Source organism: Manis javanica, chromosome 3 (assembly GCF_040802235.1).
Source record: "Manis javanica isolate MJ-LG chromosome 3, MJ_LKY, whole genome shotgun sequence".
Classification (NCBI taxonomy): Eukaryota; Metazoa; Chordata; class Mammalia; order Pholidota; family Manidae; genus Manis; species Manis javanica.
In genome coordinates this window covers 217,191,342-217,214,997 of record NC_133158.1, presented here as the reverse complement: position 1 = coordinate 217,214,997, position 23,656 = coordinate 217,191,342, and the positions used below count along the sequence as shown (strand labels likewise).

Below are 23,656 nucleotides of genomic sequence, written 5' to 3'. Positions count from 1 at the left end.
AGCACAAGCCCTGGAAGACGCAAGGCCGTCATGGCACGGCTGTCATTCCACCACCAGAGAATGAAGAACAGGTCGGTTCTCTGTGCTATACCGTCCACTAAACCAAAATACCCACATTTTAAAGCAGGGTGCCACAACACAGTAAAGCCTTTTAGGGTGAGACTCTGGCGTCTGAATCACTACTACCCCAGGAGGAACTGACACGCTCGGGTCCCCGTACGGGGCCAACTTGGCAGGGGTCTCCTCGAAGCTCGGCCCAGGTTCTGGCTGCCGTGGTCCCGGCTGGGAAGGTGAACCCAACAGCAGAAGGAATGGCCGGGCCAGTTCCTGCCAAACTACCTCTGTGGGGCACACTCAAAACTCCCCGTTCCTTAACTGCAGCTCTTCTCTGTCACCACGGCCTCACAGAGGACAGCAGGGGATGGGGCTGCTTCTACAGGTGCCACTTTCCAAAGGGCACCCCCAGAGCAGCCCTCCCTGCAGGGCCGGGCTCAGACCACAGGCCTAAGGACAAGGCCGGGGTGTCCGTGTGGGTGGGAGGATCCTGCACGGAGAGAGGAGCAGGGTCTGGGGGGAGTCTTGGCCAGACAAGACCCTGGAGTTCAGTCTCTAGTCTGACTGGCCAGGTTTCCATGTCTGACAAAATGAAACACACTCCAGAAAAAGACCTTTATTCAGAAATGTGAATATTTAGCTCAGACTTGCTTATTTAAGGCCCCCAGTTTTGTTTTCGTAAAAGGAAACCTGCATTCCTTCACTAACCCTCCTTCATCCACATCCCCCCCAAGCGACTGACCCCAAGAATTAGCAGTTTCTGTCCAGAGTTTAAATGACCTTTGCCCTTCCACCCACTTTATCTTCTACAGGAATTCCATTCATACTTTTCTTACCCACTGAAACCCACTGTGCCCTCATTTCCCTCTGAATTAAAGAAATTCTTTAATTCTCTCTGAGTTAAAGAAATTCTTAACAGAGAAAGAAAATAGTTATCACTGGATAGGGAGGAATAAAAGATGACCAATTTTAGCACCATAAAGATACACTTTTTAGTAAGACAAACACAAGAGTTTCACAAAACATACATGTGTGTATATAGACACACACACAATCTATTTTGTTAGTTTTAACAAAATTTGAAAACTCGCTAAAGTCAGATGTTTTTTTCCTAAAGATCAGCAAAAAATTATAATTATTCTCATTTCTATTAAATCAAATACACCTACTCTAAAAGGCCAGTAAATGTCAGTTAGCCGTCTTAGCGACACCAGCTCAGCCTGTCCGGCACCCGGGACAGAACAAGGCAAGCCAGTCTTGGGTGAAGCGTCGCCTGGGCGGCTGGGGCTGCAGCAGGCCCGCCCTGCCCCCCTCCCTCAGGCCCAGCTCCCAGGACCTGCCGACCTCGGCCACGACTCCGGGGACGGAGCCCCCAGCACGCACGAACCCCCGGAATGCAGCCGCGTGAGGACAGCCTGCAGTGCTCTTGACATGAAGCTTGGCCTGTGATGAGAGTCAGGAAACACTCACCAGAAAAATCAAACATGAGCTCACATCTTGGTTCTGCCATTTACTCTCCCAGTGACTCGAGTTGCCTCGCCTGAAAAAGCGAGATGACGAGACAGATTACACCGCGCCGGAAAGGGGCCGGCAGGACTCGGGACACCCCGTGAGCCGTGATGTCCTGCTTTCTCCGCGCCGTTCATCAGCCCTGCAGCCTCTCTGCCACATCTCCTGGATTTCCCAGACCCCGCCCCCCACCATCCCCCGCTGAGACCCCCTCTTCCCACCTCTCTCCCGAGCACCTTTCCGCCACTGCACCCCTTCCTTCTCTGGCCATTCCCTCCAGCTCCTCTTTCTGTGCTTGCCTAGCTGTCCACTTACATCTGACCACAGAATCCTTTGCATTTGAAAACTGGGAACTTTACCTTCGGATTCACAGTAAAACAAAACTTTCTGAGACTGCTTGGCTCACACTCCAGGTATGTTTTAATCTATGATTATTTATAGTATGATGCAAAAATTGAAGCAAATACTAATTTCATAAATTATAATAAAACATTATGCAGACTTGGGTTCATTATTTCCAGAAGAGATCTAAGCCTAAGGGTGTTTAAAATTTAAAACAAAAATGAAAGCAAAAAACTACTGAAATAGAACCGCCTTTACCTAAATGGTTTATGAAAAATATTTTTCATAGTATCATGTAGTGGTTTCCATAATTATTACTTTATTTTTGTGATGCTGCTTCAATATTATGCTCTCAAAAAAACCCCAATTTTATCAAAACAATTACTTATTCTCAAAGAACAAAGTAAAAACCAAAGACAAATGCTTAGACCCTTAAACTCAAAGTCCCATAAAAAGTCTCTGCTCTGTTGCCCGTCGCCGAGCAGGGCTGGTGTCTGCACCCACCCCCTAGGGACCACGCGCAGGTCACCGTGCTGGCGCTGTTCCCTGGAGCTCGCAGTGAGCAGGTGACCGCATCAGCATCCGTCCCCCCGTGAACGGGAACGAAGTCAAACTGTTCACAGACTTTTTCTGCTCTGAACGAAGGCCTTGTGTGCTTCCACAGCATTTTCACAATTAAAGGGGGAGCTCTGTGAGCAGGAAAGCTTAGGTAACAAATGCATAAATGTGTGTGTCTGGCTGGGCAGCAAAGCATTCAGAAGTTTTATTTCCATGTGTATCAGGGAATGTCAGGTGCCAATGAAACTGGGGCAAAATCGTACTGACCCCACCCAAGGCCCCCGTGTACGCGGCCACCGTCCTGACTCTCACAGAGGGGCTTTTCAAAGTGATATTAACTTCCGCACTGAACAGCTTCATCACTCAAAGTCTATATCAGGGCTCACTTTATGTTGCCCATTCTACAGGTTCTGACAAATGTTTAACATCCACCATATAATACCATACAGAATATAGCTTTGCTGTTCCAAAATTCCTCCCTTCCTTCCCCAGTAACCCCTGATCTTTTTACTGTGTTCATAGTTTTTCCTTTCCTAGAATGTCATTAGAGTTGGAATCATACAATACGTAGCTGTGGGGTAAATGGAATGTTTCACACAGAATTTCCACCAGGCTTTCATAGTGGTGCACAGATAAGGGTCCATCCGCATATCAATGGGCCACAGCAGGGCCGCACCTGGGACCAGGGGTGGGGAGAAAATGGCCATTCTCTGCTCCCCTCCGTTCCTGGTACATAACTGGTCTGGTGCCTGCCAGTCACCAGGGACCTGCCCATGGAGTTCCTCCCGGAACGGGGTGGGTGGGGAAAGCGGTCCTGCACTGCAGCCAGAGGGACAGTCAGAGCGTGCTGGTTAGTGGGGGCCAGAGAGGAAGGACTTGGTAGCGTGCCAGGGGGAGCCACGTGGGAGGGGACAGAAAGCACCACGCGAGAGACTGAGCTGTGAGCAAGAAAACCGTTTCTCCCAACCTGCCCTTTCCCCATCTTCCTTTCCATATGTTCATTTGCCATCTACATATCTTCTTGGGTGAAATGTGTGTTCAGGTCTTTTGCCCACTTTTCATAGGGCTATTTATTTCTTCTTGGTGAATTTTAAGTTTTTGTACATTTTGGATTATGGTCCTTTGTCAGATTATATCTTCTGCAAATGTTTTCTTCCAGTCTATAGTTTGTCTTCTTATTCTCTTGACAGTGACTTCTGAAGAGCAAATTTTTAATTGTCATTAAGTACAGCCTATCAGTTTTCCTTCATGGGTCCCTCCTTTGGTGGTGTTGCTAAGTCATTTATCATATTCCAAGTTACCTCTCTCTCTTATGTTATCTTCTAGGAGTTTTATACTTTTGAATTTTATATTTACATTATGATCCATTTTGAGTTAACTTTTTTGAAGGGCATAAGATCTGTGTCTAGGTTCATTTTACTGCATGTTAATGTCCAGTTGTTTCAACACCATTTGTTGAAAAGACTATCTCTTCTCCATTGTATTGTCTTTGTTCCTCTGTCAAAGATCAGTAGATTATATTTATATGGATCTATTTCTGAGTCTTCTATTCTGTTCCAATGATCTTTGTCAATTCTTTTGCTGACCCAATGCTTTCTTGACTACTGTTAGCTTTATTTTAAGTTTTACAGTCAGGTGGCATTATATCTCCAACTTTGTTCTCCTTATACTGTGTTGGCTACTCTGGGTCTTTTGTTTCTCATTTAAGCTTTGGAATCAGTTTGTTGATACAAAGTAACTTGCTGGGATTTTGAGTAGGACTGCACTGAATTTAGAGATCAAATAGAAAGAACTGATTATCTTGACAACATTTAGTTTTCCTATCCATGAACATGGACTAGCTTCCATTTATTAAGTTCTTTGACTTCTTCATTAGTTGTGTGGTTTTCTTCATATAGGCTGTGTATTTATTTGGCTAGATTTATACATAAGTATTTCATTTTTGGAGGTGGTAATATAAAAAGTATTGTGTTTTTAATTTTGAATTCCACTTGTTCATACTGAAAGCAATTGACTTTTGTATATTAACCTTATATCCCACAACCTTGTCATAATTGCTTATTTGTTCTAGTTTTTTTAGGTTAATTCTTTGGGATTTTCTACATGGACAACTATGTCAATCTGTGAACAAAGACACTTTTATTTCTTCCTTCCCAATATCACTTCATTTCCTTTTCTTGTCTTATTGCATTGGCTAGAACTGCTAGTACAATGCTGAAAAGGAGTGGTGAGATGGTAAATCCTTGCCTTGTGCCTGATCTTAGTGGAAAAGCTTTGAGTTTCTCGCCATTAAGTTTGATGTTAGTTGTACAGTTTCTGTAGATGTTGTTTATCAAGTTGAGGAAGTTCCCCTCTATTCATAGTTTAATGAGAGTTTTATCATGAATGGGTTTTGGATTTTGTCAAATTTTTTTCTGCATTGACAATCATGAGATTTTTTTTTCTCCTTAAGCCTGTCAATGTGATTCCATTAATTCATTTTTGAATGTTGAACAGGACAGGATGCATACCCAGGATGAATCCCACTTGGTCATGGTATGTAGTTCTTTTATACTTTGTTGAATTCAATTTGCTACTATTTTGTTCAGGATTTTTGCATCTTTATTCATGAGAGATATTGGTCTGTGACTTTCTTTTCTTGTAATGTCTTTGTTTTACTTTGGTATTAGGGTAATACTGGCCTTATAGAATGAATTAGTAAGTATTATGTCTGTTTCTGTCTTCTTAAAGAGACTGTAGAGAGTTGATATAATTTCTTTATACCAAATTTTTGGTGCAGTTTACCAGTGAACCCCATCTGTTGCTTTCTATTTTGAAGGTTATTAATTATTGCTTCAATTTCTTTAATAGATATAGCCCTATTCAGACTGCCTATTCACTTATATCATTTTTATTTACAATGAAAGTTCTATTTTATTTCTCTTAGAAACACCAAATTCAGACTTATTATCTATCAATATGTGGGATACTCATTTCTTTTCTAATAGTCTAGTAATATGGCATATGTGGTATATATTAGCTATATGCCTAAACCATTATTCCCAAGGCAAGTAAACAATAATTATAATTAATCTTTAAAAGTCCATATTCTGTAAAAAGGTTCAGGAAAACTGGAAATTGTAATGTTTACAATGAAGAGGTTTAAGTATTTTTTTAATTATTTACATTCATCATGATTCCTGAATTAAAGACACCTAGCTACTTATAATTGCTTTCTGTTTTTGAAATATTTTGTTTCCTAGGTAAAATTTTCTGTAACTGCCCTTTTACTTATTTTGTTGTCATTATGAGTGTAAATAAGATCTATGTACTGACTACCATGGAGCATAAAAATCTCTGTTCAGAAACGAGAAATGTTTTGACTCACGTCACTCTCTAATATATGGGGAACAGCTCATAAGGGCAATTCATGTGAAAATTATATCTACATGTGTAAAGTAGTATAACTGCCTAGTTATTCAAGCATCTAGTCTACTGGATTCACACACACATAAACTATATATAACAAACAATTACTTGGGTGTATTTAACTTTTTTTTTAAAGAGTTCACAGCAAGCTCATTAAATCAAATTAGTTACGAAATCTTTAAAAATGCTAGAATAAAAACCATCTTGGGATACTGCCACCACGTAAAGAAGCCAGACTAGCTGGAGAGACCGTGTCAAGGGACACAGGCCCAGCAGCCTCTACTGAGGTGCCACACGTGAGGGTGAAGCCCCCTGGACGTTCCAGTCCCGGCTAGACTGCCAGCCGGACGCAGCCTAAGTACCGACCCCATCCAACCTGGGAAACGGGAGAAAAATTATTTGTTGTGTTAAGACATCAGATTTAGTGGAGGTTTGTCACACAGCAAAAAAAAAGCAATATGACAACACAGGAACCTAGCTTCATAGCCTGGATTAATACAGATTTCTTAAACATGTCAAATTTACTAATGAGAGTTACTCTTAAATCCATTCTGTTATCCATTAATTGCTGACTCATAAACTACTTCTAAAAGCAAGTTAACAGCCTTCTGTATTTTTCCTACTATCTCCATTTTTCATAAGTGAAATACATTTGGTATTTCATTTTTCAGTGTTACATATCATAATGGAGCAAAAGACCAGTGAGCACTTTGTATAACAGACTTACAACGGCCTTCCATGAAAGAAGCGAGCCTAGAACTTGAAATCCGCCAGAAATCAGTTCTTACAAAGTTAGGCAAGGCTTTGGTTCAGCACCGCGAGCTGGGCTGGCCGGGCAGGAACCGAGGCCAGTACAGGCGGCGGTGGGAAGGAGTCCAGAAGCCGGCAGGCGGACCCCGAAGCCGACAGCTGGGCAACGAGAAATGGAAGCCGTCGCCCTCGGGAACGTCTGTCACCAGGCAGCGGGTCAGAGACGCAGGAAGTCGGGCAGGTAACTGACAAAATCAGAGGAGGTCGGCCAAGGGGCCCCGGACACGAGTCTGGAGCTCAGAGGCAGGTGGAAGGAGAAGTGCCGCAGGCAGACAGGCAGAGCTCAAGCCTGGAGGGCGCACAGGGCGGCTCACTGAACAGGAGCTCCGGACAAAGGGTGATGCCACAGGCCTCGGGCGGAGGGGCAGCAGGTGTGACCTGACGGCGGGACCGAAACGCAGGCTGCACTGGGGGATGATGACAGGGAGGCACGGCTCAGGGCAGAGCGTTCCAGCTGGGGGAGAAGTAGATGGGCACACAGCAGTGTGAATGTACTAAATGCCACAGAACTGTACGCTTTAAGATGGTAAATTCTGTGTTATATACATTTTACTGCAATAAAAAGAAATTTTTCAAAAATGAGGGGAAAATTGTTATTTAGCATCACTGAACAAAGATATTGGGTCTCTGCAATTTCCTAAGAATCTTCCTATGATCCTCCAGATCACCACAGAGCAAAGAATAGCCTACGGATGGAACTTCAAGCCAAAAGTTAATTCAAATGAGAATGCTTTTCTCCCTATAGAAAAGCGCATAGCATGGAGGGGCTGCGTCAGAATCAGGTATGATACAGCCATCTTTATTTTAAATGTGTGTGTACACACACATAAACATATAATGCATGCATGCATGCACACACACACACCCGTACATATACACACAAACATTTGGAAGGGGGCAAATATTTTATTATTTTAAATATTTAAATGAAATGTTTTCCCCTCCCCCCATAAAAATCACTGGCCTGAACTGAAACTATCGTGTCCCTGGAGCTGGGACCGGGTGCCTGGGGGTGGGGACTCAGCCAGTCAACCCAGAGGGAAGGCTGCAGGGCAGCCCCCAAAAGGGAATCCTACCACCCATGATCTAAAATGCACATAAAGTCTAAGTCACTTATTATTGTTAATTTAAGAATTAGAGCAATTAGAGCATTAACTGCCCAATTAAAACTTGTTGAAGCTAATACTGAAATACACTTGAAGGTATGCAAAGCAGGTAGTGTAGTGCCTAATACATGAATTAATCAATCACGGGAATTAATCATTTTAAGAATAACAAATGTTGAACAAATTTAATCTAGAAGATTTTTTGCTCAATGTAATTAGGTGTTAATCTTTCAAGATACCTTTAAAACGCAGAATTTATAGTATTTAGAAGTCAGACTTTTGACAGATCCACCCTCTAAAACACAGCCCTGAGCCTAGAAGCTCAGTTCCTCCACGTGTATACAACTGACCACAAACCCTCTGTACTCAAAACTCCTTAAAAACCCTTTCATACATAACAGAGAACTCACAGTAACCCTAGATATCTGATTTCTCAACTCACCAAGTAAAATCAGGAGGAGTAGCTGGTAGATACAAGGCTGATGATGAGAAAGAGGCGACAGCGGGTGGCCTGACCCCTACAAGAGGCAGAAAGAGAAACAGACCAACACCGGACGGGGTATCGGCGCGGGCGACAGGGGTGCTCCGGGCGCTGATCCTAGACCCTCAGGAAAGCACCGATCCAGGCTGTGGTCTCTGTTCGGTCAATGTGGGCAGTGCTGGATGTATTTAAGGGAAGATTTAAGAGAACTTACTCCGTTATTTCACACAATAAACTCGCGAGATAAGTACCCATCCATAAGAATACCTTATTACCTACCTAAGGTCAAATAAAGGAGCACCTGCATTATTTGCAAGTTCTTCTTCCTAAAAGAAACTATTTCAATGCTATCAAAGATTGAGAAAAAGCTAACGTGCTCTCCTCTGAAATCCCTTAGCAAACCTCTGACGGATGTGCGGCAGGGGCAGGCTGCACCTGTCCGTCTGTCTACTGTCTTTTTGTTCCTTTGGGGCTGTTTGCAGACAGAGGGCCGGCGGGCGGCTGCCCGGGTCACTCAGAGAGCCCGAACTCCAGACCCCTTCCTGTCCGTGCAGTTGTGCTGTTGAAACCAAGAGCTTATAGATTTTAAAGGTGAGGCTATGTCTTCATTTATGCCTCTCAACTATTTTCCCATATCAAGCAACCATCAGAAACAGCTCTTTACTTGTCACCCTGTGTAAAATCATTTTATTCACTTAAAATGTCATCCTTTTTACTCTCAGATCTTTTCTTCAGCTGTCTGAAGAACTCTACAGGAAAGACAGGGAGGAAAGAGAGAAAAAAGAAAAGAAGAACTTTTGGTTTATGCTTCAAAGAAATACGAACATTACTTCAAATCAAAGTGAATCATCTGCCTGGGAGCATGCTTCACATTACATTTCCAGTCTACAACTAAGACAAAAGTAACTAATGTAGGAAATATTTCTGTATTATAAACAGTGCAATTTTGACTGCTTTAATAATGAAATTCAAATTGACATAATTTTCTTTCCTATCAGCTTCTTATAACTATAACTGGACAGCTGGCTGACTCTTCACAGACTGATGAAAAATAAATTTCATTTGAAATACATATCGTTTCACAAGTTCTATGATTAAATATTTACCTTAGCTTTCCCAGTCAAATGAACCAAAGGAACTTTTGTTTGACCCTTTTTTCCAGAAGATAAATTTTACTTTTTCTAGTACTTTCAGAGTGCATAGCTTGAGTGTGGGGCAGGTGCTGGGACGGGGAACACTTGCTTTGTCCCAAGAGTGGCCATTGCTGGCCTTCGGGATTTCAGCAGTCCACAGTCCTGCACACCTTCCAGCAGTCTGGGCTCCAGGGCACCCAGCGCCCCTGCTCGCGGCCCTGGGTCCCTGAGGCAAATAACTGACCCACACGTTGTTCACCATCAGGCAGCACAAAGCTTGTGTGTAATCAACCTCTTACAATTTACTGGTATGCCGTGCACAGAGGAACTTGAAATTACATGAAACACAATCTGGAGGAAGAATTACGCATCCATGCATTTTATCAGGTTAATATTTATCTTTTTTTTAAAGTTATGATCGATATACACTCCTGTTCCCTGAGGTCTGCTCTGTTCTCCAGGTGTGTGCAGCCTGGCGCAGCCTTCTTTCCTGTTGCTGTTCTAGGATTAGTTGTATTAACTATATTTTCGTATTATATGTGGTTTTGGGAGGAGTTCTCTGTCTCACCTCTCACACAAAGCAATTATCTGCTTTGTGACACTTTAACTTTTATGGAACATCTTTACTCCCCAGTATTTATCATTTTTAAGAACAAAGTCATTGCAGAGGTTTTGATTATTATTGAAAATTAATGAGACTGGACATCAGTCAGGTAAAATTTGCCTTAAAGGCAGAAGTTTGGCACACAAACTATTCTGGTTCAGTTAAAAATACAGTCTTTGAACATCATGGGTCAAAACAGTTTAAACACACCTTAACTTTAATGCCAAAAGGTCTCAAGCAGTTAATCAAAAATGAGAGGTACTCACTGAATTTTACACTGTTCTCAACGTGCTGACAGGACATTGTTCTGTGCCCTCCAGTGAGCAATGCCTCCTGAATGGCAACAACACGAGCGGCTGAACACCAAATCCTGGGCAAGTCGAGCAATGATTTTATTCTGTCGTTTTTCTTATAAGTGGAGGATTCCTAACACTCCCTGCTTCTGACAGTGTTTATAAACAGAACTCTGAGAATCACCTTAATGCAAAAAAATAGGTCTTTCCTATAAACTGTAAAAGACAATTAACCGGCAGAGTCCTCATCCTGCAGACATGGATTTGGAAGCACTTGTAAGACCTAGTTTCCACAAAAATGGAAAACTTAAGAATTGCCCAAGTTGCTAGTTTTGACCTCCATCAAAGAAAAGTGATGGATTACAAGATTTGCCATCATCAGCTATATCAACAAATCTGTTCTGGGAACATCTAGAAAACATTAATGTTGAAGAAGGCGGTTCAGCAGACATATGTGTTAAGCTAGATCCTTCCACATGGTAACATTTCACGTTAACATGTAAACATTACACCCCTTGTAACATACCTTATAACTATAATTAAAGTGGGTATCTTCCACACCTTATAATAGAAGAATGTAGCTGTTAAATCCAAGATGACATCACATTTCATCTGTTACTCCGTACAACTTGTCATGAAACTCATCATTCACATAACATACACACCCTGCAATTCTGACAGCCTTTCTTAGGGGGATCCTGTCTTTACACAGCACACACAGCAAACTGCTAAGCTAAAACATGACCTGAGTGCTTGACAGACAGACGTCAATAATAATAAACTATACATAATATAACAAATAATAAACTTCACTTCTAAAAGTAAGCCTTCCTCCCCTCACCCATCCAAAAAATTTAATTTTTTCCTTACAATGTTATCAAGTGTAGATCTCTACAATGTGGTAATAAAATGTTTAGTTCACTAGCTCATCTTAAGGTTGACTTGTTTTCCTCCTAATGTAAAACCTACCATAATATAAAGTCAGCAACATGGCAATTATTATATGCTTTTAAATTATAAATCATTGGTTGTTCTGTATCTTCTGACATGTTCCTCAGGGTTTTAAGATAACAGAATTTAATTCCAAGTTAACATCAGATAAATACCATAACAAAATAACAAGTCAGCTTCAATAAAAGTGGAATTGTAATCCAAGGACAAGCTTTAGTTTTCTATTGCTTCCCTTGTTAATGTTTCACCTTCTAAAATACTTTTTACAACTGAAAGTGAAAAAGTACTTACGTTAACAATTCTCTGCTTTGTGACACTTTAACTTTTATGGAACACGGTTGCTGCCCGTGTCCCACCTGCTCTCTACCACGTGGCCAGTGCAGGAGCGCAGCTGAGGGTTCAGCCCCAGATGGGAAGCTCGGGGCTGTCCATGGAGCCGGAGGGCTGTACACGCCTGTGCGGACAGCACCTCTGTTCCCTGTGGATCTATGGGAGGGGCGGGGCTGTGCCTCAGGTGGCTGGCCCAGCGGCACCTCCGCACAAAGGAGACGCGCACGCGGTCCTGCCTCCGGTCTCTTCCAGAGCAGCAGCAGCCTTCCTACACACAGACTACCGTATGGCATCCCCCCAGGGCCCTCTAGGCACGAACCTCCTGGGGGGCCCTTCCCCCAGAAAGACACAAAAGGAAACCTGTTCAACAGACAGGTAATGGACACCCATTGCAGGCAAGGTGCTCTGCTCAGCACACAGAGACAGTAGGTTGAAATGGACACTGACCATGACCAGCAAGGGAGACAGAAAAGAAACATAAACCACCACACAGTCCAGCGGAAGTCAGCACATAAAATAGGAGGTATAGATAAAGTTTTACGGGAGTTCTGAGAGTTAGCAAGGTCAGAGAAGGCATTGGAAGATGTGTCCAGCTGAAAAGGCCCTAGGAGGGTGGGTAGGAACTGGAAATGCAAAAAAATACACTTCAACTAGGTGAAGAAAGAGCGGATATCACAGCATGAGGCTGGCACGTGCACAGCATCTGCTCATTCGGTCAATTAATGTCTTGAACTTATTCTTCTGCACATCCTGCAGTGACTCGTATCTAGAAACCACTAGCGTTCAACAAGCGTTACTGAACACTTCACAGGCACCAGCAGCGTTCCAGGCGTTGGGATACACTGTGGACAAGGCAGGGAAGTCGCTCCTCTCAGGGAGCTTATTTTCCAGCGGAGGAGATGCACAAACAGATCCACAAAATAATATAAAAGTTAATGTCAGGTAGTGGTGACTACAAAGAAAGATAAAGCAGAGGAAGGGCACAGCGATTTACGGGGATTTCTGTAAGAGTGATGAATGAGAAGGTGACACGTAAGCAGAGACCCAAACCAACTACAAAGTGATTAAACAGAAGAAAGACGGGAAGCACGTGCAAAGGCCCTGTGGCGAACACAGCGCATTCCAAGGCCAGTTAGGAGACCAGCACCGCTGGAGCGGAATAAATGGAGGAGTGAGAGGTAAGAAATGCTGCAGGAAGGTGAGCAGAGGCGAGAGCGAGTGTCTCTCAACAGGGGCACTATCGCCGTTTGGGGCAGGTAGTGTGGTCTTGTTCCCACGAGCACCCTGGCCCGCCTAGGAGGCCCAGGACCAGCAGAGCCACCCCTGTAATGCCCAGGGAAGCCCCCACTCATCTCCAAACACTCTCACAGGAGACAGGCCAGGGGCGTCTCCCACTGAGCCAGATCCTGCATGGCCTTGCTGGCATGACTTTGCTCGGAGTGTAAGAGAGAGAAGCCACCACAGAGCTGTGAAGGGAGGAAATGGCCATCTCCAGAGCTGCAGCCTGAGCTTTATCTGAAAAACGTGTCTCTGTCTATTGTGTGAAAAACTGGCTCTAGGAGGTAAAAGCAGCGGCTTTTAGATAAAAGTCACCAAGTACAAGGCCACACAGCAGCCAGCCAGCTTGGACTAGGGTGGTCCCGGCAGCGGGGCTGGCAAGTGGCAGGGCGAGGGGCGTCCTGAGGACACAGGCATCACTTTGCCCGCTGAGACTTGACCCAGCCGGAGCACAGCACTGGAGGGGGGAAGGCAAAGCCGAGGCTGGAGCGGGAACCTGCAGCAGGGCCTCCGAGGGCCCGGAGAGCCAGCCAAGACAGGCAGTCTTGTTCTGCAGGTGACAGGGTGACAGAAGCACCCCACGCCGTAAGCAGAGTCACCCAACAGCAGCGTGCAGGCTAGTGGGAACAAGGGGAACAAGGGGAAGGAGGGGAACCAGGAGAAGGAGACATAGGGCACGCAGAGGGGGCCAGCGGCAGCCGTCCCTGGGGCGGGGGAGCAGGCTCTGCACCAGTGACTCCATCACAGGGACAAGGGCAGTGCGGCCTAGCAGCCGGTTGGCTCTGAGATGCCACCCTGGCTGGTGGAGGGGTGACTGGGCCATGACCTAAGCCAGGCATCATGCAGAGAGCTTCCAGAAGGCCGTATGTCCACTCCAGCTTCAGGCGTGCTGCATTTGCGAGCTGGCCAACCCCAACGGCAGGAATACAGCTGGTACGTGCGGCCAGAGCTCAGGCACCAGGCAGGGCTGGAGATCACGGCACAGAGTCATCAGCAAGGGGAGGGCCTCTGAGGTCACAAGTCCACAAGAGGGTCAGCACCAGAGGACGGAGGGCAGCGGAGAAGACCTTGGATGCAGAATGGTGGCGACAGCAGAAAGGCAGGGCAGGTTGATGGATCCTGTGGTGTGCAGCGAGGGGAGCTGCCATGGAGAAGGGCGTGAAGGCAGGGGGGTGGCCAAAAGGGCAAGGAACTGCCCGGGCACAGCCGCACCCAGAGGGAGTCAGCCCAGGGGTGCAGCGAGGGCCTGTCAGGCTCATTTACAAAACAGGCAGTAGCTTGAGAGAGTGGCACAGCTGAGGGGAGGGGAGGGTGTGTGTGTGTGTGTGTGTGTGTGTGTGTCTTAAGGGTGAAGATTAACCTGAGAAGCTCGAAGAACCCAATTGAAAGCGAGAGACTGAAACTGCAGGATGACATCACCTACCAAGGGGCAAGGTAACGAACACAGGGACAGAGGTCACCCTTGGCAAGGAGAAGGGACACGTCTTCCACTGGCAACAGGGTCAACGGTCAGGAGAGACAGTATTCTGACTAAGGCCATTACCCTACTTAATGTTGTGACATCAGGGCAACAGATGTGACAGGCAGCCTGTCCCTTGATTATGCACTTAATGTGAATGAACGAGGTGGGCAGTTGAAGTACCTTCGGTAAGTGAATGAAGAACCTTACAGACAATGTACAACACACACTACTTAAAAGCGTGTATTTTGTTTCTGAAATTCATTGAACTCCTACTTGGTTCCTACTCTCAAAATCATCCAGTTCTAAATTCCTAAATCCAAAGGACTTTGACTGTCTTCCCTGTGGCTGTCACTTCTGCACATCAGGTTCTTCCCTGTCACCGTCATACCACCACTCCACAGCAGAGAGAAGCCAAGCACACAGAATGCGGTGACGAGGAAAAACCTGATGGAGCCCAGTAAAAAGAAGAGCAGAAAAGTACAGAACACACAGACGAACTAAACGCCTAATGAGATCATCAACCATGGTTCATGCCAACCTCATTTAAAACGCCCCTCAAAAATGGGAGGTACAGAAAAAGCACACCTCAGCAGTCCTTCAGTCAGGAGCCTTTTAAATACTTGTCCATAATGCCCATTCATTTTATAGGAAACTACTATAGAGGATGAAAATATATCTTTGTAACTAAATTTTATACAGTGTGCGAAAACAGTCAGTGAAGCTAGTCTTTTAGTAACTATGACTGGGTGATGAATTCAACGAGTTAAAATTGCATTAGTTACCTCTAATTCTAAAGCTAAGTCATACTATCTCAATTACCAAACTAGTTTTAAGAACACATTAAAAAGAATCGAGAGTTCAATTAATTCCACTTACAAAACAACAAGAATAGAAAGAATAAAAACTCCACTAGATCATAACATCAATCACCCACCTTCACAAAACTCTTCATTTATTAAACACTAAGAAGATTTCAAATGGAAAAATGAGAAACAAAGGACTAGTCCCTATTTTACGTATTTTAAAAATGTTCCTCTTAAACTGTCACTAAATATTTTATCTTTCACTGACAGGTACCCGGCACAATGATTCATGGAGACCATCCAAGGCCACAAAAATATGTGGTTTTCTTAACAGGTATCAGTTGTCAAGTTGGAATTTATGCTTTACAACTTATAATGGAGCTCACAGCAACATAATGTTCCTTTTAAAATCTAAATTAGCATTTTATATTCCGAGACAACATTTGGCAGGGGAAGTCGAGATCCCTCGGTGTTCCCTAACATCTACGCGTTATTTATTTCACTATGCTACCATATTGATCTATAATTATTTTCTGTGTGCCTTTCTCCACCAGTGGACTGCAAACGACTTGAGAGCAGAGACCATGCCCCCAGGGGGCAGAACGGGGCCATGGAGGTAAACCCAGCCACTTTTAAGAGGAATGTCAAAGGGCAAAGCAATTGCTACAATGGAATTTCCCACAGGAAACACCATCCCTGGTTACTGAAACAGAATCCACTGCATCTCAAAATGCTTCAATTCAGGAAATTCACAGGGAAAGCTTTAAAAAGAATTCCACAAGACTGAATGAAGGGAACTCATAAATTCTGGAGTCCTGCATGACGTGATTCTGCATCCAAAATGCCTGATCTGAACTGTACTAAAGATTTTATTTCCAATCAAAGTAACATGATGCACTTTTAGTTCTGATCTTTCTTCCATAGGCTGTTCCCCTATCCCCCTTTTTAAACTGTTTCCATGAGCAGTAAGCAGATCATCTCTGAATACATACTCTAAATGCATTACCTTCTATAAGAATGAGAACTCCGCACTGGAAAACACTGGCTATTAAGTAAAGTGGTCTTCAAACACAGGTAGCCACCTTAACAGAGTATCTGTGTGCTTTTGCTGGGCTGCTGTATTAAATACAAATTTACTATGTGTCTTGCCAATGGGTTTCAGGTTTGGGCAAGTTCACTATGAATTCAATGTGACCAAAGGAATGACAGTAGAATGTTCTTGGGGTGAAAGGATTATAACCAGCATTATTTCCACGGCAGCAGATCAATCACTAAAATCTCGTTTACTCAGAGTGAGCCTGAATGCAGCAAGCCGGTCTCTGCCTCCGGGCCTCTCTGCCCACACAGCTGTGCGCTGGGCCTCTGTCCTCGGCGCTGCCACCACTCCAGCCTCTGCTCTGCCCTCCTGCAGCCTTGCAGCCCTGCCCCCGTGTCACCCAGAGCACTGGGCGGAGCTCTTTATATAAAGTCAATAGCACTGCATCGCCCACATGTGTGTAGTGAGCTAGCAGACCAGGGCCAGGTGAGAATCCTGGCCACAGGAACTCTCATTTTATCCACACTATGTTAACAGTTCTGGAGGCTAGAAGTCTAAAAGGGATTTCACCTGGCTACAGTCGAGGTCTCTTCAGGCCTGCACTGCTTTCTGGGGCGCCAGAGAAGAATCCGCTGCTGGCCTCATCTCCTATGGAGGGAACCCGCATCCTTCAGCGCCAGTACGGAGCGTTGAGTCCTTCTCACATGGAATCAGTTCTGACCTCCTGCTTTGCTTCCCTGTCCACTGCTAAAGGACCCACCTGGATACTCAGCCATCATCTCCTCCTCTCAAGGTCAGCTGACAAGCAATTCACCTGCCACCTGAATTCCCCTCTGCCCTGTGACAACACAGTCACAGGTTCCAGGTATTAGGATGTGGGGGAAGGGGACATTGTTCTGGTGGTCACAATTTGTAACCATCTATAGTGCATATGCCATTTTATTTTTTTGTACAAACATAGACATACACCATATCCATACACACACAAAAAATATTCTGGTATTTCTCTGCTCCACTTTATGAATTCCAGACTAACCCTGCTGAATAGTTCCACAGCCAACTTAGAGTTAAAATTTAATTATAAAAAAAAAAATCTGTCCTTGAAATTCCCTATGGTTCCAAGGATGCAAACCAGAAAAATATCTTACTTTGATTAAAAAATAATAGTAAAAGCATAAGAGCCTCATCAAAGAGCTCTTACAGATTCACAAATAGTTTGGTATCCATTATAATCACATTTCAGGGCTTATTCTGGAAAAGATCCAAGGGCCTCTGTGGATAAAAGGAGAGTCCCTGTGCCAGGATTCCCCCCTGGCCCTGGTTGGCGAGCTCACTGCACACCTGTGGGCAATACATGGCTGTGGACTCTATAAAAAGAGCTCTGACCAGTGCTCTGGGTGCGACACGGCTGCAAGGCTGCAGGAGAGCAGAGCAGAGGCTGGAGTGGTGGCAGCGCCGAGGACACAGGCCCAGAGGACGGCTGTGCGGGCAGAGAGGCCCAGAGGCAGAGACCACCGTGCTGCATGCAGATTCGCTCTGAGTGGACGGGATTCTAGTGCCTGACCTGCCACCTGGGAATAAAGTTGGGTATAACCCTTTCACCCCAAGAAAGTTTTGCTGTCATTTTCTTTGGTCATATTGAATCCATAGTGAACTTGCCCGGGGCTGAAACCCATTGGCAAGACAGCTCCTATCAGTTATAACTCACTGTGCTATGGGCAGGTTGACCTACGGGTACACTTTTGTTAAGTTAATTTTACTTTATCTCAGGAGAGTGAGTTTTTCCAGAAACTCTCACGGTCTCTGGTTAACCAGAGAGATCTGAACTCTGTCTCAGCTGTCACTGCTTTCCAATAAAAATAAATCATGACAGTTTAATTCCAACCTCAGCTGTGGGAAAACGGACTCATCTTTACAATTCTCCTTTTTCATTAAGTAGAGACACTTACATCCAATAATTATAATATTTTAGTTTAATTAAAAAATGGCTTTTTTTGAGGGGGACAAATTCAACTCTAACACTTCTGTTGGACGCTTTCTTTAAATAATGGTCAACGGAGCAACTTCTGAATCTTCAAAACAGCAATTTAAATAGTCATAACTTACTCTAAAATACATGACTTTCTTTGTTCCTCAAACTGACTTGGAACACTTGGAAATGTAAATTGGTGTACCTCAACAAAACAAAACAAAACACCCTATTCTGTGGTCACAAACATTTAGGAAAAGATGGATACTATGCCCTGCTTTTAGAGGGTCACAATGCATACTATTTAAAACTCTTAACGAGTCCCACAGCACTGAACCTCTAACTGCTCAACCTCACTGTTTTCAGGAAGTTTTCCCAGTACGCCTATAATACCCTGGGCTGAGACAGGTGGGAAGAGAATACTAATGTAGAGAGATCTCCACACAGCATCACTTACTGGGCACTCAGAGATCCTCATCACAGCTGGGAACAGAGCCAACTCCAGTTTAGCCCACGAAAGCTCATGAAAAGTGTCTGCAAATGTCAAATGGAGAATGTCTTGCCAATGGGTTTCAACCCTGGGCAAGTTCGCTTTGGATTCAGCGTGTCCACCACCTCCCAGTCCACTACCTCCCGTCCCCAGCTGCCCACACCCATCAACTACACACCAACTACCCACATGACCAACTACCCACTTTTGCTCCCATCAGAGTCCTGAACAGGGCCTTCCCTACTTCTGCCTGAAGTATTCCTCTTCAATTATTGATTCACTCAACTATATTCATCAAATACCTATTATATGCCAGGCACCATTTGACATTAGAAAGATAAAGATATGTGAGTATCAGGTCCTGCCTTTAAAACCTATCAGTGTAGAAGAAAAGTGAGAAATGGTATTTCCGCAGCTTAAAAATTCTAGAATGGAAATGGACTCAGACTTGGTACTGGCATGAACGAAGACCCAGGGCATCGCTGGGGGCAGAGTGCCTGGGCCGGGGAGGGCCGGCAGGACAGAGCAGGTGCTGCGGGGAGGGGCCAGCACCAGGCAGGGGTGCAGGAACCAGCTCAGAGGACCCTCGGCACTGGGAAGCCAGAGGGCACGCTGTTACCTGCCCTGGCAGCTCTTGGAGATGGTGCTAGAACTGCTGCACCTTATTCTCTATACAACAGAGGGGTAGCATTCAGACCCAGATTTGGAAAAGATCACTGCGGCAATAAAATAAATAATAAAACAGTGGAGGTAGAAACCACAGACCGAGTCATCAGCCTCCGTGATTCTCACAGTGCCGTCAGGGTCAGTTCACTTTGGCAACTCTGTGGGGAGCCGGCATCATCACCCCCACTTGGTGTCAGAGACTGAGCTTCAGCAGGGTCAGAAGACTTGCCCAAGGTCACACAATGCTGATGAAACAGTGGCTCAATGGCCCCTAAATCCACATCCTCTCATTCCCCTCGCCTGCTCTTCTCAAACCCCTGCACTTAAAACAAAAGGCAAACTTCAGTCACGTCACATCCCAGAGTAGCGGTCAGCTGGGGTTAGTTCAGGCAATGAACCAGGCTTGGCTGGTCAGACACTTCCTCATTCCAGCAGCACAGCACATACTCCACAGCTGTACACAATGAAGTCGGTTCAAAAAATTTTTACGGACTGTGCTTTCGTCTGGAAATTTGGCTGCTACTAAATATCCTTTACCCTTCTTCAGGGATGTGCTCAAACCCCCCAAAAAGGTTCATGCCCTTCAAACAATTAAGCAGGACTCTAGTTTAATCCCTAAACTCTGAATATAATTATAATCTATGACTCCGATTCAAGGTGGAAACTGCCTGGCTGTAAATATTAAGTCTCGATATGCAGCAGAATAAAATAAAACTTGGTTTACTCAGAGAAGCTGGTAAACTGGAAGTTCTGGTTAACTTTATATTCTGATTCTCAGGAATTTAATATGTAGTCCATATATCGACAGAGCAATGACCAAATCTTCAAAGAATAAGAATAAAATAATTTAAAATTAAACCCACACTGAGTGTGATAATCGTGGCCATCACTTCAACAGCTAATAATAACTAACGTTCATCAAACACTTGCCCCGGGACAGGTGCTCTTTCTTCGTGTTCTATGTCCACTAACTCAGTGCCTTATACCTCGTTAACTCATACATAATTCAATAAACAAGAATTATAATTGTAAATGTGAAAAACAAATCTGGTTAATTTAGGTGGGTTTTTTTTTTTTTTGGTGGGTTGGCTTCTGGAAAAATCAAAGTTGTATTTCATCACAATAACTCACTGACTGATTTTCTTCATAGCCTCCAGATAATGAGCAACTCAATCAGCAAACCGCACCCTGTACCCTTTGCTGCACAGGACTGTTACTCTTTCCTCCTTGTCAGCCCTGCCCTTACGAGCTGACATTTCATTAAGGGACATGATTGAAAATCTGGCCTTAGGTAAGTCTGGGGTCTTCCCTCCCCCTCAACTTCTCTATTTTCACCCCTGCCCCTGAGCAACTATATGTACATGTTTTTGTCCCTGCCGCTCACCACCCGTTTCCCGGGATGTACTTGGCAATACGCCCCGACCGCCGTCGTGTTCTCTATGTGCCCAGAAGCTCCAGGACTCGGGGGTTGGCTGTTCCCGTCCTACTGAGAGCAGGACCTGTCCGCTTGGCTGACCTGAGCCCGAGAAGCAGCACCCTCCTCCACACCACCCTAGAGCCGGGTGCACCCCGCCCCCACCAGGGAGCACATGGCAGTGCCAGCTTCCTGGTCAGATGGCGGGCGCTGGGAGACGTGTACTCCTAGATCTAGTGGGCACATTTCCTACAGCGCATGCAAGTCCCCACAGAAAAGAATCCCCCAGCCCAGAATGTCCAGGGCTCCAGGGTGAGAAACCGCAGTCTAGAATATGATCTCACATCAAGTACCACAACCTTCTAGTTCTCACGAAGCAAATTAACATCTAACTCGTCAAATACACCCCCACAGGGCTTGAAGAACACCCTCACTGGTGGAGAACTTTCACGACATGTAAACAGAGGCACCCTAACAGCCACTTCCAAGGTGAGGTTAGCTGACACATTTCTGGCCCCAGGCCTCTCATGCCTCAGATGCAGCAGCCCGGCCGTGCGCGGCCACAGCCCCGCGCTGTCTGCACCACGCCATTCAGCCGCGTTCGCGAGGGGTCCACCTGCACTCAAGGGTTCCCTGGGCTCGGAGGTCACGGTGAACTGACTTCTCTTTACAGGTCGGGGCTTCTCCACCCTGGCACTACTGATGATTCTGCTGGGCCTGATAACTCCTTGTGGGGAGCGTGGCTGTCCTGAGCCTCACAGGATGTCAGGCAGTAGCTTTGGCCCTACTCACTAGCTGCCAGCAGGAACACTGCCCAGGTCCGGGATGACCGACGCCTCCAGACACCGCTAAGTGTCCCCGGGGGGCAAAATCACTCCCCTGTTCCGGCCGACAACCACTGCTCGGGAGCTTTAAAAAACAAAAAACCCTCTAACTTAGGCTTCCCACTTCTAGACTTTCATATATTAGGTTTACTGGGTAGAGGTATTTAATGATTAAATCAACAAGTTCTTTTATGGTAATATTCTTAAAACAGGATTCCAGCTATAACCCTACTATGGAAAACAAGACTAGTACTGTACTTCCCTAACTCTCAATGAGCACCAATGGAAACATATAACTTTAAACAATACCCAAGCATTATGATAATCTGGCTTATACAACAGTGATATCCTAACCAACAGATCTGGCCATCAAACTTTTCTGTTTATAGTTAAGTTTTTAGTGATGTCATTTATTCTGTGCCATGATGAAATTCGCAATAAACAATTGTAGCTAAGATTTATTCAACACTTACTATGTATTCCAAAGTTACTGTTCTAATGGCCATACACACACACACACCATTTCAAAAACGTTTTCAATGACACAGTAACTCTGCATGATGGCTGCTACCATTATTCCCATTTAAATGAGGTAATTAAACAGAGAGGTAAATAACTTGCCCAAAGCCACACAGTAGTCTGTGACGGAGCTGGCATTTCAGCCCAGGCAGCCGAACCCCAGAACCGGTGCTCTTACCTCTGAAGCTGCCCTGCTTCCCAAGCAAGAGCTCGCCATACGAGCAATTACAGATCGTAAATAATGAGCACAGTATAGGGGAATTTAAATTCTTTCAGTGACATTTCCTCTGCACCCTAAGGGACAAAATCGATGTGGACCACACACCTCAGGATAGTTGCGATGTACCTTCTTGCATCTATAGCCACTGCACTGCAGTGACACATGGTCACTGTAGGCGGCCTACCTGGATTCCAGTCCCGTCCGTATCACTGTGGCCATTATCAGGGCTGTTCCCAAACACCCCAGTCCTTCTCTCCCTCTGGGCTTATGGCAGTACTGCACTTCCCCACCTCCCCTAATGGGGTCATGGCTGAGGGGTCATTTTTCAAAATGATGAAAAAGGAAAAAGCTAAAGAACATAGAAGAGAGAGACCGTATTTAACCAGCCCAACTTCTGCTTCTGTCTCGGCCTTTGCCAGTAATACACATATAAACAAACACAAACGCACGCACACACACACACACAGTCTCCCCAGTGAGCAGATTCAAGGCGCTGGCCAACTAGAAGGAGATTCGTCTGAAGGCACCGGCGGCTGTGAGAGGCGCACAGCAATGTCTGCTGATGAACCGGCACCTGGGGCCCAGGAGCGGGGAACAGAACAAGCAGAGAGAAAATGGGTGAGAGGATGGGGAAAACCAGCCCCGAGTGTTCACACCACAAGGTGACCAGGTCCAGAAGAGCCATGCTCACACCACAGAACATTCTGAAGAGCATCACCGTCCCGAGACAAGTTCCACCGGGTGCTTTTTTATTTACTCGGGAGAAAAGTACAGCGGATTTCGAGAGGGGAAATGGATGTTGTACATGCCTGTAAGGTGGCTGCCCCCGTCAACTAGCATGCTGCAAACACAAGGTTCTGAAGTCTTTATTAGATGTGGCTTTGATGAAGAAAACAGGAAGACTTTCTTAAAGGGAGAGAAGAGCCACATTTACACATTGAAAAAATAGCCTGCTCTACTAAAAAATAACCTAATCAGGGGCTAGTGCAAGAAAATGTATATATATGAGGTTCTACATATTTTTAATGAGATTTGAACTGGCTCTGAACGTGGTTAATGGAAGGGAATGATGCGCCCAGCAGAGCCCTTTGAGAGTGATGGGATCCAGGGAGCTCCTGGTTAGAGCAAGTTTTGAAAAAATTGAGGAGAGTGTCCTGAGACCAGAAAGGTCAACAAGAGATGTAAGGTAGAAAAGGTGAAGGTCAAATGGATACATAACACTGATAAGAGGTAAGCGATAAGACTGCAGCAAGAACACTCTCTGGTCTTAATCAGGAAACAAGAAATAAGCTTATCCGAGACCTACGGTCATCCATGTTTTGGGGTCATGGAGCCCTGGAAGAGTCTAAGGAAAGTGTGTAGACCTTCTCTCCAGGAAAAAGATAATGAAGTTCAT

At 45.0% G+C, this 23,656-nt stretch overlaps 1 protein-coding gene and 2 long non-coding RNA genes across 5 annotated transcripts in view; 1 reads left to right on the top strand and 2 right to left on the bottom strand.

Annotated features, from left to right (window-relative positions):
• SH3RF1 (SH3 domain containing ring finger 1) overlaps positions 1-23,656 on the bottom strand; it is a 155,261-nt gene that overhangs the window by 94,547 nt on the left and 37,058 nt on the right. The window lies entirely within an intron of this gene.
• On the top strand, positions 6,723-9,340 carry LOC108410131 (uncharacterized). The gene is made up of 4 exons (XR_012129691.1): positions 6,723-6,862; positions 7,345-7,463; positions 8,751-8,859; positions 8,991-9,340. It is a non-coding gene; the product is annotated as an uncharacterized lncRNA (long non-coding RNA).
• On the bottom strand, positions 6,861-8,762 carry LOC140848573 (uncharacterized). The gene is made up of 3 exons (XR_012129692.1): positions 8,548-8,762; positions 8,230-8,446; positions 6,861-7,135 (listed from the first exon to the last, which is right to left on the bottom strand). It is a non-coding gene; the product is annotated as an uncharacterized lncRNA (long non-coding RNA).